General features: G+C 35.3%; 1 protein-coding gene and 1 pseudogene across 2 annotated transcripts in view; one reads left to right on the top strand and one right to left on the bottom strand.

The window, feature by feature from the left end:
* Nucleotides 1-20,953, top strand: part of LOC118764827 — a 1,200,000-nt gene that overhangs the window by 1,112,741 nt on the left and 66,306 nt on the right. The window lies entirely within an intron of this gene.
* LOC115215975 lies at nt 3,411-3,508 on the bottom strand (annotated as a pseudogene).

Below are 20,953 nucleotides of genomic sequence, written 5' to 3'. Positions count from 1 at the left end.
CGGGGTATGTAGGTTAGAACAGCATAACGGCTCATATAATACGCTGCGACATGTTCGAAACAAACTCTTTTGAATTCAAATTTAGCTCCGATCAACATTGTCTTTCATCACTTTGTAATCGATAATGTAAGTGCTAATAATACACCGGGTTCTATTCAATTGACTGTATAACCTACCAATAGGAAGAATTGACCTTGTGACTGCTGTAAAGAAATTCAATACATACGTATATACATATAAGCGTGTGTGTGTATGTGCGTATGTAGGTTTGTGAATGTGAATTTCCGCTTTGTACATAGCACTAATGAATACATAGGTGTATAAAGTTAGAAAAATTATACAAAAATATTCTCTCTCCTAACCTCTTTCTCACTCTTACCACACTCTCCCTCACTGACGTACCTTCTCACTCTCCCTACTCCCGCTTTCCTACCCTCTCTCTCTCACTCTCTCTCTCTCTCTCTCTCTCTCTCTACACATATATATATATATATATATATATATATATATATATATGAATGTATGTATCTATACATGTGTGTGTGTGTATATATATATAAAAGGAATATATCAATGTCTTTCTGTGTGTTATACACAGAGAAAGAGAGCAAGCGAGAGAGAGAGAGAGAGAGAGAGGGGGGAGAGAGAGAGAAGAGGGGAAAGTATTAGAGATAGAGAAGTCTCTATCTCTAATATGACTGTACATGTGTATACACGTATTTATTCAGAAATATACACATACAGTATATGTGAGTATGCACGCATGTCTGCACGGGTGTGTGTCTGCATATATATATACAAATATATACTTACATACACGAACACTCATCAGAATATATCTGTATATATAATGGGAGAGAGAGAGAGTGAGAGAGAAAGTATATATATATGAATGAGAGGGAATAGTCTTACAGCAGACGAGAGAAATAATTATATTTAGATGAGAAATTTTACATCAATAGATCTACAAAAATTTCACTTTGTACTGAAATAATTTTGAGGTTTAGCAATGAACCATATATGGTGTTGTATGCAGCTTCACCCGTTTGTAGTCAAGTCTATACAATTTCAAAATTATATGCATACTTATATACATCATGCATTCGTATACATGTATGTGTACACACACACTCATATGTATGTATGCGTGTATGTAAATATGTATGTATGTATGTATGTATGTATGTATGTATGTATGTATGTATGTATGTATGTATGTATGTGTGAATATAAGTGTGCGTGTGCGTCTTTGTGATCAAGTTGAGCCGTTACTGAGTGGTTCGGCAGGGGGAAAATGATGTAATAAGTACAAGTAGATTTGATCGTCTACACCCACTAAGGGTTTTCCGAAGCATGTTTACAAAGTAAATATATCTGTCTGTCTGTCTGTATGTATGTATGTATGTATGTATGTATGTATGTATGTATGTATGTATGTATGTATGTATGTCAGCATGAGAAGTACACGTAAGCCTATTCTATCGTAATACAAAGTATTACAAAAGTTTTAGAGCGCCTTTATTAAATTAGAAGAGGTACGCCAAGGGGAGACGAAAGACGCTAAATTAAAGTTCTTTTTGTATTCTAGTAAAATTATTCAAAAATATCTTAATACATTCAAATGAATTCGAAATACGTTATTATATACTTCAACGTACCTTATTACATACGGGTTCTGTTCCTCATACATACATACATACACACATACATACATACATACATATATACATACATAATACATACATAAATACATACATAAATACATACATACATGCATACATACATATATACATGCATACATACATACATGCATACATACATATATACATACAAACATACATGTACGCATAAATACATACATACATAAACACATGCAGGCATATTTTCCTAACATTAGTTAGAAGAGAAAAAATATTCTCTGTTGTGAAAACCAACTGCCCTTTAAACACCAGTATAGTCAGAAAAATAAAGAAGAAAGATAACATCTCTGAGTCATTGATAAGGAGTTTGCATTTCCAGTACCCAAGATATACTTTCAGTTTTATACTTATTATTATTGGACCAACAGGACACGTACCAATTCCGCCTGGAGCAAAATATGATTGAACTTAGGTTGCCAGAATACGAATGCAACACCTTAATTCATACGCTACAAGTGATCACGATATCTGGGTCAATAAAAATGTGCAAGACCTTTTTAAAATGTAAAGTGTGATGAACTAAACCACATGCTTTCCATCATGACTTTGCTACCAAGCAGCCAAGCAGGTGGCCTGCAGAGTGTAATTCGAAATTACGAGAAAAAGAAAACATACACGCACACACACGCAAACACACACGCACACGGGCACGCGCACACACACATACACATGTATCGATGTGTACGTCTGCGTGTGTGTGTATGTATGTATGTATGTATGTATGTATGTATGTATGTATGTATGTATGTATGTATGTTCATATACGTTGATTGTCACGAGACTGAAAAGCTTAAAAGCAAAACAACGTATTTTGAACGATTTTTGGCGAGAATCTGAAAATCGGGCTTAAAAATATTTTGTCTTCTTTTAAAAGGAATATATTCGAGAAGCTTGCTGTATCATGCATTTTCATAATGCTATGATAGAATAATAAATTTAGAAAAAAAAAGACAGGTGTTTAAAACGGAGAAACGTTGCTTTTATACTCCTTTTATTGTGCTACGGCAGTATAACTATTTTATGGAAAATAAGAGAAAAAAGGTCTTAAAACCATTCATTTATAGTTTAGTTTTAAAGCGGGGCTTCTTTCAAAACCAGATTTACGGTTCTTTTTCTTTCCTTTTTATGTTACATCAAACTACAAAAAGGCAACTAAAATATGGAGAGAATATTCATAGACAGAAAATATTAACAAAAGGGTATTGTAGGGATCGGACGTCGAAGATATAAGCGAAAAGTTAAATAGTTAATTTATCGAATAGTTTGTTCTTTAAATCCTCTCCTTATTAAATATGTCTTTCTTTTTCTTCTCAATAAAAATATAAAAACACGAAGCGACTGGTTTTTGATCCTCTCCTGCTCTTATCTCCCTTCTCCTTCACTCTTTAGCTTTATTATAGTGACAGAACATTCAGTCTGCCAGGCATTTGATTTGTTTATGTTTGTATTTCATAGAAAAAGAAAAGTTTTAACAGAGAAGGAATTTAAACAACGGAATAATTCCATAAATAAACTATTGCAGTTTGTCGTGTACGTCTTCCATACAACGATACCACCATCATCGTCGTCGTCAACAACATCATCATCATCGGCGAGCGAATATCGGCAAAGTTGATCTCTGTGAATTTAAATTCAGAACGTAAAGACAGACAAAATGCCGCTAAGTATTTTGCTCGACCTGCTAACGATTCTGCCACCATGCCGCCTTGGAAAAATATGGAACGCTTCATGCGTATCATTCTTGAGCAAGGACCATGATATTCTTCTCTGTATCGTTCCACTCTTAGAATATCTACTGCCGAAGCTAGTTTAGATTATCTTTATATATAAAAGTAAGGTTGTGTGCTGTCTGTCTCCTACGATTTAGATTCCTAACTACTCCCACATTTTGCGGTGCAGTTTAACCAAAACCGGGTATCTTATAGTCGTGATTCATGTCGAGCCCACTTACTAGGATTTGAAACTAGAAGCAATAACTGTTAAACAGGTGTTTCCCTATCTATCGTTATTGATGTTACTATTGTTATTTCGTCAAACAATAAACCTAGTGGATCAAAACTATGCTTCCATTCGTGACCATCTCGTCCTAACTTTAGACACATTCTACCTACTCATAGACATATCATACAATGTATACTTCGTTAAGTGAGTCGTTAGAGGAAAATTTAACAACTATTTCTAGCAAGGAATTGTAGATGTTTGTGTATGGCTATATATATTGTGGCGTACTTTAAATGAAAGGTTCGCAAGTTTCATCCAACTTCATTTTTTTACATTAGAAACAGATGCAGGGGCAGAGGTACTAACGTTAGCATTGTATAAAATAAATATATTTATATATAATGTAAAACTAGTATGTAATTTCTCACGTACACAACTAACCAACTCAGATAGTAAATTAACTACACTACACATAGAAAGATACATGTATGAATGTAAGTATATATTGAAGTATATTTATAAGTAAACATATACATTTATATTCATATATGTGTGTATAAATGGATATACAAACATATTGAAATATATATATATATACTCATATATATATGCATGTATATATGTATATGTATGTATGTATGTATGTATGTATGTATGTATGTATGTATATATATATATAATATATATATATATATATATATTATATATATATATATATATATATATATATACATATATATATGAAACGGATAGAGGTAGAGACATCAAAAGACCGCTCTTATACAATAGAACAGAGTGATGAATTATTATTAATACAGAAAAAATTATTAAAATTTCGCACGCACACGCACACATACATACCTATATACGTATAGTTATGAATGTCCCACTTTCTCGCTCTTACACTCTCACCACCCTCTCCCTCTCTCCCTCTCTCCTTCCTCTCTCTCTATATATCTATATACGTATATATATATACATACATATATATATACATTTATATACATATATATTGTATATATTATATATTTATGTATATATGTGTATATATAATACACAAGTGCGCGCACCTACACAGGCACAAACACTCGCTGGGGGTTACCTGTCATATGAAGAGTAATTATGGAAGTTTGTCATTTTATTTTATATACATATACTCACTAATGTATACACATATATACATATATATTCATATATTATATATATATATATATATATATATATATACACTCATATATCTAAACGCATACATATATGCCTGCATATATACATAATCATACATATACGAGGGCGTGCTGAAAAGCTCTTAGCTTTGGGTAAAAGAAAATACAGGAGAATCAGTTAATTGCGATTCACACATCTATTGCAGCGGTCCTTCAGTTTTTCTGAGCCATGTAAAAGAACTCGAAAGGTTGGGCCTCCATGCAGAGCTTTCGTGATACCCTTAAAGCCAGGAATTTTTCAGCACCCTCTCGTATTTATGATTTGTTTAATTATGATTTGAATTACGTATATGAATATATATATATAAATACGTAATTTATATATATATATATATATATATATACACAAACACACACATATATATATATACATGCATACATATATATATATATATATTGTATATATTATATATTGACCCGCCATGATAGATCGTTATCCACTACACACATTTTTTCTCTCCTTGTTTTTTCTTTGTCCCTTTCTGTAGAAGAGCGTAGGCTCGAAACGTAAAAGACTTTTTCTATTCCTGAGCGTTATACTAATACATCTGTTTGTTTTGTACACCACCTGTCTTCGTCTTTTGTTTTTTTCGTAAACTCTCCCTATATATATATATATATATATATATATATATTATATATATATATATATATGTAAATCGGAGGCAGAAGTTATTCAGATATTTGGGGTTTGGTGGCATAAATTCCCAAAACGGTGCATAATGGGAAAATATTCCGAATTTAACTTCATCCTGAAAGGGAAGAAACTCTAACCTTCCACTGACACATTCGTTGAAGGCATGCGAAATAACCTGGAACAGAAAAAAAAAAACATGAAACAAAACTCCGTTACTGGGAAACTCAGAGTTTACCGGTGACCCAACGAGTCACGGGTAGTCTGATATAAGTATATGAGGCAGTGCTCCAGCATGGCCGCAGTCAGATGACTGAAACAAGTAAAAGAGTAAAAGAATATATATGTGTGTGTGTATGTGTGTGTGCGTGTATGACTGCATGTATAAGTGTGTGTGAGTGTGTGTGTGTGTGTGTGTGTGTGTGTGTGTGTGTGTGTGTGTGTGTGTGTGAGTGTGTACGTGTGTAAATCAGTCCGCAGTTTATATATAATTGATTTGAATGTGCATATACATTTAATCTCCGTTTTTACTTGTTTTAGTCATTTGACTGCGGCCATGTTGGAGCCTTATATGCTTGTGTGTGTGTATATATGTATATATATATATATATATATATATATATATATATATAACATATGTATATATAACATATGTATGTGCGTCTGTCACTGTGTTTCTCTCTAAGCCCCTCCATCGCTTGATAACCGGTGTCACTTTTGTTTACGTCCCAGTAACTTAGTTGTTCTACAAAACAGACCGATAGATTTAGCACCAGACTTTAAAAACCTTACGTGCCTGGGGGGGGGGTGATTTATTTGACCAAAGCATTCAAGTCAGTGCTCTTGCATGGCCACTGTCCAATGGCTGAAACAAGTAAAAGATAAAAGATAAATCGGATTTAATCACCGTAACGCAGTTTTCAACGAAATCACGTACTTGGAATTAATGTGTAATTTCTGCTGTAGACGGTGACGTTGAATGAATTTTTGTTATCGCATTTGTTTCTTTCAATCATTTCTAAAGAAATTTATTTGTATTTGACAATGAATTTTTTTTCACTAATTTAAATAAAATTTACTGATGAAATAGCTGCAGAAAATTAGAATATAATTCTATTTTCCGAACAGTTTTTTGTTTTTTTTCTCTATTATTTCTTCAAAGTTGACAATCTGAACACATCAATAAGAAATAAACAAACAGCTTAGAATTAAAGATAAATGATAGATATGTAAATATATAATAAACAAGCAAATATATAAAGAGGTAAAATAAGTACAAAAGTAAGTAAATAAATATCAAAGTAAAGAAACACGAAGATACTTAAGAATTGTTGAAAGAAAATAAGGAAATATATTTTGAAGATAAATTTGAATGTAAATAAAAGCGAAGTACAGCGTTTAAATAGGTAAAACCGCCAAGAAAATGATTGTCAGCAGAAATAAGGTTAGACAATGTGACATTGTTTTAAAAGGGAAAAGACTGTTTGTAGCTTCATAATCAATATTTCAAGGAGATTTTAAATATATGAAACAAATTATTCGCTGAGAATACATTTTATTTGAGTTGATTTTCTTTTGTTCGTTCTTTCATTCTATCATGAGATCACTCTTTTGCTTTCGTGCGCACCATATGTGTCTGTGTGTAAGTATGTAAACCTATTTTCTGTATTAGTAATTTATGTTTTGCTTGTATGTGTATATATATTTGTGTCTTTACGTTGGTTGTCGTGTCTTTGTACACTGTTCTATTTTGTTGTTCTTGTTGTTGTTTAATTGAAGACAATAACTATTGTTCCTAATCTATGTGTATATGTGCGTGAGCAGCTGTGTAAGTATGCGTGTAGTATAAAATAATAATAAAATGTGCGTGTATGTGTGAATAAAATAGGTGTGTTGCTGTAAATGTATGTAACATAAAATGTGTGTGTGCTTGTGTGTTTCACTTCTCTCAGTCACAATTTCGTCTTGATGTTACTTAAGATCAAGGTCAACCCTGACTGAAAAGACCTACAGTAAAAGGCTTTTCAATCGTGGTCATCCACCATTTTAGACCCCAACCAGATGCCACTGTTACGATACTGTCTATGACCCACCGAAACGGGTGAGTGATGTCGGATTAAAAGTATATATTCAAATTTAAAGACGGGCTCGAAATTGTCTGTAGTTCCAAAATAACCCCCCCCCCCCAAAGCAGGTAGTATACACTATAAAATACCTTTAATTTGGTTCAAATTTAGTGCTGACGATAAAGACACCTGTCTTATCATCATCATCATCATCATCAAAACTTGGACATTACTGTCTCGAGTCCCAAGATTCATAAGGCTGGTTTATAAGTGACCGACGCTACAACATTCCCCATGAATTGGACACTACTCCGTTGCAGTGTCAATATAGGTTATATTGGCATAAATCTTCCAAGAATTGCAATAGTCTATCAGAACTGAATGACGCTACCAAATGAAATAGATCTTCAAATTACTAGCTTAGAACAAGAGATATTTATAGGAGCAGTTGATACATTGGGGAGAGATGAATTTTTAAGATATTTGTGAATACCGATACAAACATTCTTGGATGTTATTACTATTATTGACAATGCAAGCTCTCGGCAGTTTCCTGGAATCAGCATTCTATTCTACAAGTGTGGAGTTGACATCTCTATGGAATTGACATCCGTTCACATTACCACATCACTATAAGCGACAAATGATTCTGTTATAGCTCTATATGTATAATAACGCAGGGGAAACAATTGCATCGTTGCATGAATATATCAATCAAAATGCGTGAACTGACAAACTCGACTGACTTCAGATGACCCCGGCAGTTTATGGCTTATGATCCAGTGCCTAAATAATATCAACTATATCAGCGTGATCTAGTGCTTAGGCTTGTTGTTTGGATACCCAGACCGGACGGTGCATCGTATCATTGAGCAAAAACACTTCATTTCATTTTGTTGCAGTCTAATCAACCGGCAACGATGAGTTACAGTGCAATGGAGTATTGTCCTGTTCATGAGGAATGTTGTAGCGTCGGTCACTTATAAACCAGCCTTATGAATCTTGGGACTCGAGACAGTAATGTCCGGGTTTGATGATGATGATGATGATGATTAGACGGAGGAAGAGGACGACGACGACGATGACGATGATGCATCGCCTAAAACTATAATCGATGCCAATAGCAACAATATGTAACATTCTGCAAGAATTAGCATATAAAACTGTAGGAAATGAAATAATTTTTGCAATATATAGCAAGCAGACACTTTGTTTATTTTTCATTCTCTGTTCGAGTTCTGAAAAATAATTATCGATATTTATTTACTTACATTTGTTCTGCTACCCGCAATTAATCACAAATTTAAGTGGAATGTATAGTCGCGAAACCCAACCTTAGTACCAGATATTATACTAGCTCATATTTTACCTTGTTCGGAAGGATGAAAGCGGAAGTTAACATCAGCAAGATTTAGACCAAAGGAAATAACTAAGTGTTCCCTATGGAATTATGTTCACTGGTGGCGAGCTGGCAGAAACGTTAGCACGCCGGGCGAAACGCTTAGTGGTATTTTGTCTGCCTTTAAGTTGTGAGTTCAAATTCCGCCAAGGTCGACTTTGCCTTTCATCCTTTCGGAGTCGATAAATTAAGTACCAGTTACGCACTGTGGTCAATGTAATCGACTTAATCCCTTTGTTTGTTCCCTCTATGTTTAGCCCCTTGTGGGCAATAAAGAAATAGGAATTAGGTTCACTGCTTTGTCTATTTAAAGCAGTAGTTTTATTAATCTCTAAAACTGTCAGTAGTCCCCGATATATACTGGGGTAGGTTAAAAAATTTCTAGATACTACGAGATACCGACTTCTTTTGTTACAGTCACCTTTTGTTAACTGTATCTCCGAATTATCTGTGAATATCTTAGTTCTTGGTTAAACTGCGAAGTCTTCAACATTCTGAAGAGAGTAGTCTTTTAACTCTAGAAACTTACAGTGTGATTTTGGCTAATAGTCTATCATAGACTTTCTCAGTTGGGGTACTGTGTCACTCTGGGGTATCTAGAATATTAAATACCTTTTTCTGTTCTCAGTACACAGAAAACACGTATAAGATTAGAAGGAAAAGCGAACGTTAGAAACTAATTAATCTTTTTCTTTATATTAAATATTTACTGATCAAATGAATTGAAAGAGTAAAAGTTATCACCTTTGAACTATGATTTCTATGAAATTCTGTTGACATTTTGAAACAATCAATTTAATGAATATTTTCTTGGTGTTTTTGTTGTTTGCGTTTCATTTTGAAGTTCACTCAAAATGAATAAGTTTGTAAAGGGCGATTCGTAGTAGACGACAGAACGCACAGTCAAAGTGAAGTAATAGTTAACCTATAAAGACTGGTAAATAAATATTATAACTTAGTGGAGAAGAATAACTAGGAGGATGTCAATGAGAAATGGCCGTCCCAAGAACTCGAAAACTACACGTACGGCCTGAGAGAGTAGACAGTATTTTGAATTTTACACCACTCGATTTTTCCTTTGTATGGAGAGAAAAATATATCACAAAAACGAAGCTAGAAATGGTGAACCGGCACCCTCACGACGCTTGCTCTTTTTTGCGCGCCATCGACGACGACGGTGATACCTATTCAATCTACTCGTTGTCATATTCTTATCTCAAAACTTAAGCTATGCGGATGTAAGCTCATATCGTAAAAGAATAGTGAAACCGTGAATAGCTTAGGAACTGGACCTAATCTTCGCGGTCATATCCCTCACTGTGAGAACTATGGCTATTATCAATCGTTTGTGTTAAGAAATTGAGTAATGAAGCAAGAGTTCAAAGTGTATTAAAACAGCATTTTACTAGTAAACACTTTGCAAATAAATCCTGTTGACTGTGTCAAAAGTAATGCTCGATTCCAAAAGACATCAGGGGTCAAGAAAGGGTTCTGGAAGCTGGCTATGTTGCTTCAGGAAAGATTGCCAAGACTCAAAAAGCTCGTGGCGGGGGTGTGGACTTGATCAAACGTGTTTATAAAGAGACGGTGTGAGATATGTTCGGAAATGAGGCAATCGATGAAGTAGAAAAGTTAGCATTCTCAAATGAAGGCATGTTAGTCAGATGTCAGAAAATAGTTTACAACTACCAATAATTTCAACTAGCAATAACCGTACCTCGGGTTTACTTCATTGGCCACGGTACTGCCTCTGTCAGAATATATTGAAGAAAATACTTATAAGAGATTGAAGAAATTTGTAAATGGTCTTAATGTTAATAAAGCGACTGGCATAACTGAGAAATGTTTCTTGATAGTTCGTTTTTGTATTTGGTTCGCAAGATTCTTAAGTTAGAATCGTTAGTTGAAACGAGTTTTCCTGTATCTCTGGAGGTCACAATGCCAATAATAAACATACGAAGTGGTTCTGTTCCATTTCTTTTATTATTATTAGTCAATTAATTAACATTTAACCAATTAACCAGGCAATCGTTTGATTAATCAATCAGCTAATTTGGGTTTGTCAAAGACTTTTCGTCGCCATTCACGACCTTATCAATAACACACCCTCTCTGCTCCAGGTGCTTCAGCTATGTCAGCCTGTCTTCTAATTTACTGGTGCTAAATAATTATAAACAAAATTGTTCAGAATTTCTCGACTTCGTATACCATAGAATATCTTGGAATAATTTTATTGAAATTTGCACTAATGAGGCTCCAAATATTAAGTATGATTGATTTTCTGAGGAGTTTTGAGACAGTTACGAGAACCATGAAAACCAAATATATTTACAAGTCATAGAATTTTAAAGAAGGTTCCCCGAAACTAAACTAAAGATGAAAACATGTTAGTCTGGACTTCAGCCTTTATGATTAAATAGGTCTGTTTAAATAAGACCGATCTAGGGCTAAACAAAAGCAACATGAATCTATTGTACATAGAAGAACCCACCCACTTACCGTAAATCCTCGAGTATAGTCCGCCCTTGAGTATAATCCGCAGGGGATTTTTAGGGGGCTGTACCGCTGAAAAACCTAAACCTTGTGCATAATACGCACCCCTTCTCTAACTTGAGTCAAGGAGTTCTATATAACGTCCTTGGTTTGTAAAACTGTATACGGTAACGTCCTTTATTATTATTGTATATGTTAGTTAGTTAGTTAGTTAATTTGGCTCAAAAGCAAATAGCAATGCCATGTAGGGGGACATGGAGTTAAGTACAGGGTGGTGTTCATGTAAAGAGTTCAGGCCACTTGAGGTCAAGGGAGGCTTTGAACAAAGCGGTCGTCGGCATCTTCACCATCTCGTCTGGCAGCTTGTTCCACGGATCCGCAACCCGGACGGAGAAAGCTCCTCTCCTTCGATTGAGATGAAATCGTCGCAGGTAGAGCTTTTCGGGATATAACAATGCAAACGTGTAGCTTTTTTGTGCATTTTGTTTGCACAAAATAAATAAATAACAGTAATAACGTTCAATAAATGTTGCTTATTGCAAGTTATGGATAATTCTTTTATAACTTCATTGCTTTCAGGCATAGCTTAAGGTATTTTCGCGCCAAACATCACAAAATGCATCTGAATAAACATTGCCGGACAGCAAATAGAGACTCGGACATTGTTTAGAAAACAATTTTCCTTTTTAACCTCGTATATAGTACGCACTAGGGATTTTGACCTTTAAATTTTTTTGGGGGAAAAAGCGGATTATACTCGAGGATTTACGGTACACACATGCGGCATATAGCAGATTTGTAAGAGCGCTAGACAGAATGTTTCGTGGAATTTGTTCCGACTGGGCTCAAATCCTGAGGTTAATTTTGTCTTTCATTCTTTCGAAAGCAAACTTCTTATGACCAACGCTTTGAACGGTGAACTGCACGCTATTCTTTGTGAAGATGATGGTAACGATGATCACTGATCATGATTTTTCCCAAGTAAACACATTCAAAGATATACTAAAAGGTCTTCTGCAAACCTATACATGTTGACCTTAAATGCCTCTTGCACCATATTAACGTAATGTGGTTACCTCAATGTAAAATTCTGCCAAGTCTACATCAGCTTAAAGATGAATCCCTGATCTAAGTTGATACTAATTCTCTTCCTGATTTTACCTCCAGTTGCATTTGTTTCAAACATCTTCCCAATCTTTCTCTTGCACTTCTAGAGCTCAATAAGGGACCTTTTGAGTGGGATGTGCTACTCGACCAGAAGAAAATTCTAACTGGGTCCCACCTGCAAGGTCATGCGCTGTTTATCTTGAAATGAGATCACCATGTCGAGCACATATGGTTGTGATGCATGTGCCTGGTGTATCCTTATCAGACGTATAGTCATTATGGGTATACTGGGCTTCGTATATTTTAGCCCAGTGTCACTTTGATGGCATGCACTGCTCTCTCACCCAATGATAATAATAATAATAATAATAATAATAATAATAATAATAATAATAATAATAATAATAATAATAGTTTCAATGTTTGGCACAAGGCCAGTAATCTTAGGAAAGGAGCAAGTCAATAAAATCGATCCAAGAATGAAAGGCAAACTCGAACACGGTGGAATTTGAACTAAGAACGTCAACACAAATGAAATGCCGCAAAGCATTATATTCGACGTACAAAGAATTTAACCAACTCACCGCCTTAATAATAATAGTGATGATCGTCTCTTCTATATGCACAAGGTTTGAAAATTTTGTGGGGAGGGCGTTACTGGATTAGATCAAGCCCAGTGCTCAGCTGGTACTTATTTTATTGACCCTGAAAGGATAAAAGGCTGAGTTGAAGTTGAACTCAGAATGTAAAGACGGACGAATGCCGCTGAGCATTTTGTCCGGTGTGTTAATAATTCTACCAGCTCGCCCCTTAATAATAATAATAATAATAATAATAATAATAATAATAATAATAATGATGATGATGATGATTCTTTCTACTGAAGGCAGAAGAGCCGAAAATTTAGGGGGGGGATAATCAATTACATCGACTCCAGTGCGTAACTGGTATTTATTTCATCGACTCCGAAAGGATGAGAGCAAAGTCAACCTCGGCAGAATTTGAATTCAGAAAGTAAAGGCGGACGAAATGCCGCTAAGCATTTCGTTCAGCGAGCTAACGATTCTGCCAGCTCGCCGCCTTAACAATAATACCCTAGGTACAAAGCCTCGAACATTTTGGCGAAAGAATTTTAGTCGATTATATCGACCCCAGTGCGTAACTGGTATTTATTTCATCGTCTCCGAAGGGATTAAAGGAGAAGTCGACAACGGTGGAATTTGAACTCAGAACGTAGCAGCAGGCGAAAACCCCATTTCTTTACTGCCCACAATGGGCTAAACATAGAGTGGACAAACAAGGACAGGCAAACGGATTAAGTCGATTTTATCGACTCCAGGACATAACTGGTACTTATTTAATCGATCCCGAACGACTGAAAGGCAAAGTCGACCTCGACGGAATTTGAACCCAGAACGTAACGGATTAAGTCGACCTCGGCGGAATTGAACCCAGAATGTAACGGCAGACGAAATACCTATTTCTTTACTACCCACAAGGGGCTAAACACAGAGGGGACAAACAAGGACAGACACACGGATTAAGTCGATTGCATCGACCCCAGTGTGTAACCGGTACTTATTTAATCGACCTCGAAAGGATGAAAAGCAAAGTCGACCTCGGCGGAATTTGAACTCAGAACGTAGTGGCAGACGAAATACTGCTAAGCATTTCGCCCGGCGTACTAACGTTTCTGCCATCTCACCGCCTTAATGACAACAACAACAACAACAACAACAACAACAACAACACAACAACAACAATAATAATAATAATAATAATAATAGAGAAACTCTCAAAATACAAAGACCTGGAAATAGAGGTAACTAGAATGTGGAATCTGAAAACAGAAACAATTCCTATCATAGTAGGTGCATTAGGCATGATAAAAAAATATTCAGACAAATACATAACAAAAACACCAGGACTTACAAACACATATAACATACAGAAAATTGCACTACTAGGCACTGCACACATCCTACGCAGAACACTTTCCATACAATAACCATCAGAGCATTACAACAAATCACAGCACATACCCAAGGCACACAGAGCTGCGCTCGGTAGTGAAGTGAAAGCACGCTATAAAAATAAAACTACTGAATAATAATAATAATAATAATAATAATAATAATAATAATAATAATAATAATAATGATAATAATAATAAGCAGTTGTGGTCGCTGAAAAGGTAGCAGTAGTACCAATAATTGTCGGAGCCCTGGGAACAGTGAGCAAAAATCTCGAGAAATACGTTGAACAAAAATGGGCTGCAATAAGTGTGAAGCACTTGCAGAAAAACAGCACTACCTGCTCGAATACTCCGGAATGTGCTCGAAAAATAAGAGGGGTTACTTTAGTTCACTGGTAGAGAACAGCTGACACTAATACAACTCCAGCGTTAGAAGCTGTGCAAAGGCAATACTAATAATGATAATAATAATAATAATAATAATGATAATAATAATAACAACAACAACAACAACAACAACAATAATCATAATAATAATGGCTTCAAATTTTGGCACAAGGCCAGCAATTTTAGGGTGGTATTAGTCGATTTAATCGACCCAGTATTTGACTGGCACTTATTTTATTGACCCTTAAATTATGAAGGCAAAGTTAACCTCGTCAGTAAAAATATTTATAATTATAATTTCAGATTTAGACAAAAGTTCAAAAAGTTGTGAGCATTCAATTCTATATACTACAGTATTTAAATGATACTTTACTTTATTAACCCCAAAAAGGTATGAAAAGCAAAGATTGCAGCGATGAGATTTGAACTCAGAACGCAGGGAGCGGAAGCTAATTCTTAAATTGTCTTTTTGACTCTAACAACTCTACCAATCTATCAACAATCAGACTGTTATTTCAACCGAATATACAGTTTAGGTTTCTTTAGAATTCTAGTCAGATTTTTAAATACATTCTTATTCAATAATTATTCGATAATGTGCGTAATAAATATGACTGCTTGAAAGGTGAGCTAGTTACATTGATGTGTAGTGGTGACCATTTGGGTTGAAATGTAATAAATTGGTTTAAGGTTCGATATTGAACCAGCAGATACGTGTCACTCGTTTATTCCTTACTTTCTACCTTCTTACATTCTTTTTCTCCAGATTTGTCCTCTTATTCACTCTTTTTATCTAACGTTTCCTCTCTTGAGTTTCAACAAAATTTCTTTCGTAATACATTTTCTCACTTCGCTATTCTCAATGTTTTGGTCTCTCCTTCACTTTTTTCTCTCTCTCTCTTTCTTTCCCTTTCTCCTCTTCTCCTTCACCCACTTTCTTTCTCTCTCTCTCTCTCTCTCTCTCTCTCTCTCCTCTCTCTCTCTCTCTTGTTCTCTCTGTTTCACCTTATCTCCTCTTTCCTTCTACTTCACTTTGTCATCCTCTCTGTCTTTCCACTCGCTCACACATATACACTCACACATACTCTCTCATATACACATACAGAACACAACAGAACCCCACGCTTATACATTTAAAAGTAGAATGAAATAAAGAAGTACAAGCATAAATGCATGCACACACACATAACACACACACGCACATAACACAATATTCCGGTGTTGGAGACACTACTTAAAATACATGTAAAATAAAGAAAATAATAAATCACCGTTTGCACTAATGTATTGTAAAATGTATTAAACTAAGTGGTCTGTTTAAGTCATAATCTCATATAAAGTAATGGAAACTAATTGAGGAAACCCGCGTCCATTATACAGGAACAAACTATATTTAATATCGACCTATATTAGAAAACATCGTATTTTTTTTTAAAGTTTACTCTTTAGAGAAAATCGTACCCACAATTCTTTACAGGGCTTTCAGCCGGATGAGAGACGGAGAGGAAAGTATTCTCAAGCTAGAAAATTGGCCTTAATAGAAGTACTTAACATATCAGGTCGTGATATGAAATGGGAAGTCGTCCGTCTTTACGTTCTGAGTTCAAATGCCGGCAAGTTTGACTCTACCTTTCATCGCTTTCGGGGTCAATAAAACTCCACCGGGATCGACTTTGCCTTTCATCCTTTCGAGGTCGATTAAATGAGTTCCAGTTGAGCACGGGGTTCGATGTAATCAACTTACCTTCTTCCCTGAAATTACTGACCTTGTACCAAAATTTAAAACCGATATTAAACAAGAGACGAAGGTGGAGAGCTGGCAGAATCGTTAGCACGCCGGACGAAATGCATAGCGGTATTTTGTCTGGCGTTACGTTGTGAGCTCAAATTCCGCCAAGGTCTAATTTGCCTTTCATCATTTCGGGGTCGGTAAATTAAGTACCAGTTACGCACTGGGGTCGATGTAATCGACTTAATACCTATGTCTGTCCTTGTTTGTCCCCTCTATGTTTAGTCCCTTGTGGGTAATAAACAAATAGGTATTTGGCCTATCTTTACGTTCTGAATTCTGAGGTCGACTTTGCCTTTCATGTTTTCGGGGTCGATAAATTAAGTACCAGTTGCGTACTAGAGTCGATCTAATCGACTGACCCCCTCCCCCAAAATGTCGAGCCTTGTGCCTAGAGTAGAAAAGAATCGTTAACACGCAGGGCAAAATGCGTAGTGACATTTCTTCCAGCTTTACGTTTTGAGTTCAAATGACACCGAGGTTGACTTCGCCTTTCATCCTTTTCAGGATCGATAAAATTCTACTTTTTATCCTTTCAGGGTCGATAAAATAAGTACCGGTTGAACACTGAGTTTGATGTGATCCACTTACTCCCTCCCACGAAACGACCGGCTTTGGCTTAAATTTGAAAGCAATACTAAACAAGAGACAGTATGAGTCTGTTACTCAAGTAAGCGATGGAAAAATTTGAATTCAGATCGTAATGACCTGGAACAAATATCGACCCAATTTTCTCACAATTCAATCAATCGACTGCCCCGTGACTGATATTCTTTGTTTTATCTTACAACTCCGAAACAATCTTTTCTTTTCTACTCTAAACACAAGGCCCGAAATTTTGTGGGAGGGGTCTAGTCATTAGATCGACTCCATTACGCAACTAGTACTTAATTTATCGACCCCGAAAGGATGAAAGGCAAAGTCGACTTCGGCGGAGTTTGAAATCAGAACATAAAGACAGACGAAATACCTATTTCTTTACTACCCACAAACGGATTAACTCGATTATATCGACCCCAGTGCGTAACTGGTACTTATTTAATCGACCCCGAAAGATGAAAGGTAAAGTCGACCTCGGCGGAATTTGAACTCAGAACGTAGCGGCAGGCGAAATACTGCTAAGCATTTCGCCCGGCGTGCTAACGTTTCTGGCAGCTCACCGCCTTATTTAGGATTCCGAAATAATAAAAGGCAGTTGACCGTGTTGGTATTTGAATTTAGAGCACATTATGGCATAAGGCCAGACATTTTTAGGGTAAAGGATGATTGGATCGCATAAACGTTTTGACTGGTGCTTTATCTTATCGACCACAAAAAGATGAAATGCAAGGCTGACCTCGGCGGGATTTGAACTCAGAATGTAAAGAGCCTGAAGAGATGCCGCTAAATATTTTGTGCGACGGGCTAACGAACTTGTAAAACGAATACTATATGAAAGTTTATACTAGTATCAGTAATATTGGAATAGTAACTCATTTATATTTACTAGAGTACCAGTACACAGTGGTTTATGAATACATGTATACATATATTTACTCGCTGCAAAATCAAGCTTCGTGATTAGACCGCAGGAATAATTTGGAATGAGGACCGGAAACTGCCAACTAAAAACTCTGTGGTTAGACAAAACAAAAAAAGGGGTGTAATCTCACATTAAGATTTATCTCACGAACATCATATGATTCGAGGTGTGCGTATGTGTGTATGTGTGCATAAGTGTAAGACAGATAAAGATAAAAGATAGTGGAAATGCGTTCAAGCGGTGAACTAAAAGATGCTATCAAGCAGTGAATTAACATTAATTTTTAGTCGTTGAAATGTTCAATAATAAAAGAAATTTGAAAACATTTTAAGCTTTAATAATTGCATTCTTTTGTTAAAAGTTACATCATGTAAGCTAAATAATTATCAGTTTTCTATGTTATAGTAAAGGGAAGTTGTGCCTCATCGTATTTACATTTTAATAAGTAGCCTTTCACTGCAACATAGTGAGCGTTAACCCCAAAGCACCAATCTGTACGCCAAGTCATTCATTCCCAGTAGTGTGACTTTTGGGGCTCCTTCCCTGCTTGTCTTCCCCACTGATGATCCTTTGTAAGCTCTCAACAGAACAATAAACAGTATCAATCGTCCGCGTCTCGGAGAGTCTGCGAAGTCCATGAGTTCTGCCACTTTTGCCAAATCCAACAAGCTAAAATCAACGGTCAGTAGTTTGAAGTGGAATGAGAAGCGAATACCGAAGACCTATAATGGTAGCGAAGCTTGTTGTTCCAGTTCACATTCGAAACTGCTGAAAGAAAATTTTTTAGTCCAACAACCATTGGGCCCAGTTTTCGAATCAGATTAAATATAACGGACATGGCTCTATACAGTATATCTCCATATAATAATAGTGAACATTGGTGGGTTAATTAATTTCTACAGTAGGTTCTACAACTTATAAAGAGAAGGGAAGTGATAGTGAAAGTAAAAGAGAGATAGAAAGTTACTTAGTGGTCTGGGATAAGTACACATACCAGGCTTGGTGGCAGGTAATGAGTAAGGGAACGCTGGATATACTCACATATAGAGTAAGATAGATAAAAAGCATACGGGTGAGGAGGAAGAGAAGGGTTAGTTAATGACAGAGTAGTTATAAGAAGAGTTACACAAATGATCAAAATTGTTCAATTTTAATTTTAAGGTAATAAATAAATGTTTTTCTTTTAAAAATTGCAATTTATTTCATTATTTTGTATAAGTATCAAGAAATTTTATAGAAGCTAAATTATAATTATTGTATGTAAGCCATATTTTTTTATAACCCAGGGTAGCAAGAGTATAATTCTAGTTACCCATCATATTATGGATAACACTACAGTATATGCGTGATATGCGAGTGCATGCGCGCGCGTGAGTGCATATACGCGCACGTTTGTGTATGCAGCATATATATATTCATTATTTATTATAGCCAATTTAATAAATTGCGTATAAGTTCGGCACAAGTCCATGACTAATATGAGTAAAAAATGTAGTCATTTTAATCGATCCCAGTTCAAGATGGATGTTCGTTCCTTCGATTACAGCAATATTAAAAGTAAATATGGCCTCAGTATATACAGGCAACTAAATTCTTTAAGATGTTTTATGATTCTACCACCCACTGTTATTAGAGTCAAAATAACTAATAAAAATATATTTAGAAACAAATCTTATTTGGAACTTAATATATGGATGTTAGCGGGGGATATAGCAAGACGCTCGAAGATATTGCGTGATATCTAAGAAATTAAAATATTCTGTGAGGTATATAACAAGATAAGGATATTTTTTGTTCTGGTTTTAGTTGGGTTTTTTTTTCATTTTGAATGCATACTTCGGAGTCACTGTCACATTAACTACAGCTGGTCTACGTTTTTTTAACTACACGATTGATAACATTTTAGAAGATATTAAATGAAATGCAATCGATATTATAAAATGATATTATAATGATAATAGTAATATTAATTTGTTATTTTTTTTGTTTTTGTTGTTATCAATATTAAAAATAACAACGCTAGGAGTAAGAGATCAAATCATAGTATAATATCATTAGTCATAATTATATAAAATGTTATGACGATATTGAAGAGAGTATTAATGATGAGGGTGATGATGATGGTGAGGAGGAGGTGAAGGAGAATAAGAGTGCTGGTAGCTGTGGTGGTGGCAGCGATGATGATGATGATGATAATGATGAAAATTGTTGTTGTCGTCATCATCACCATCATCATCATCGTCGTCGTCGTCGTCGTTGTTGTTGCTGTTGATCTTATTATTTCTACATATTCGCATTATGTTTATTCATTATTTGCTTTGTCACTTTTTAAATCGTATTTTACCTCTCATTGTATATTATGAACAAATATAATAAGTTGATAAGAATTTGTTTATAATCCAAGAGAGATTAGTGGTTTCTTCATAAATTTTTTTATTATACTTTCTATGAATATTTCACATTAATCAGTAATGTTTTGTGATCATACAAAACTTAGTCATTTGAGATGACGGTCTGTCTGGTTAAACTAGAAGAGGCTTTGATAAAAAGAATTAAAGAACATCAACGTCGACTCTGGACTGGTGTGTTCTGAATTTTAGATGAAAACGTTGTTTTTTTTTTTTTTGGTGGGGAGTGTAGCAGTAAGATAACCAGACTTGTACTTCTCAAGCAAATGTCTGGTTTATGATTTATCTATATTTTGTATGTTTACCTGC

Source organism: Octopus sinensis, linkage group LG9 (assembly GCF_006345805.1).
Source record: "Octopus sinensis linkage group LG9, ASM634580v1, whole genome shotgun sequence".
Taxonomy (NCBI): domain Eukaryota; kingdom Metazoa; phylum Mollusca; class Cephalopoda; order Octopoda; family Octopodidae; genus Octopus; species Octopus sinensis.
The sequence above is the reverse complement of the archived record's forward strand: the minus strand, read 5'-3'. Positions and strand labels throughout refer to the sequence as shown.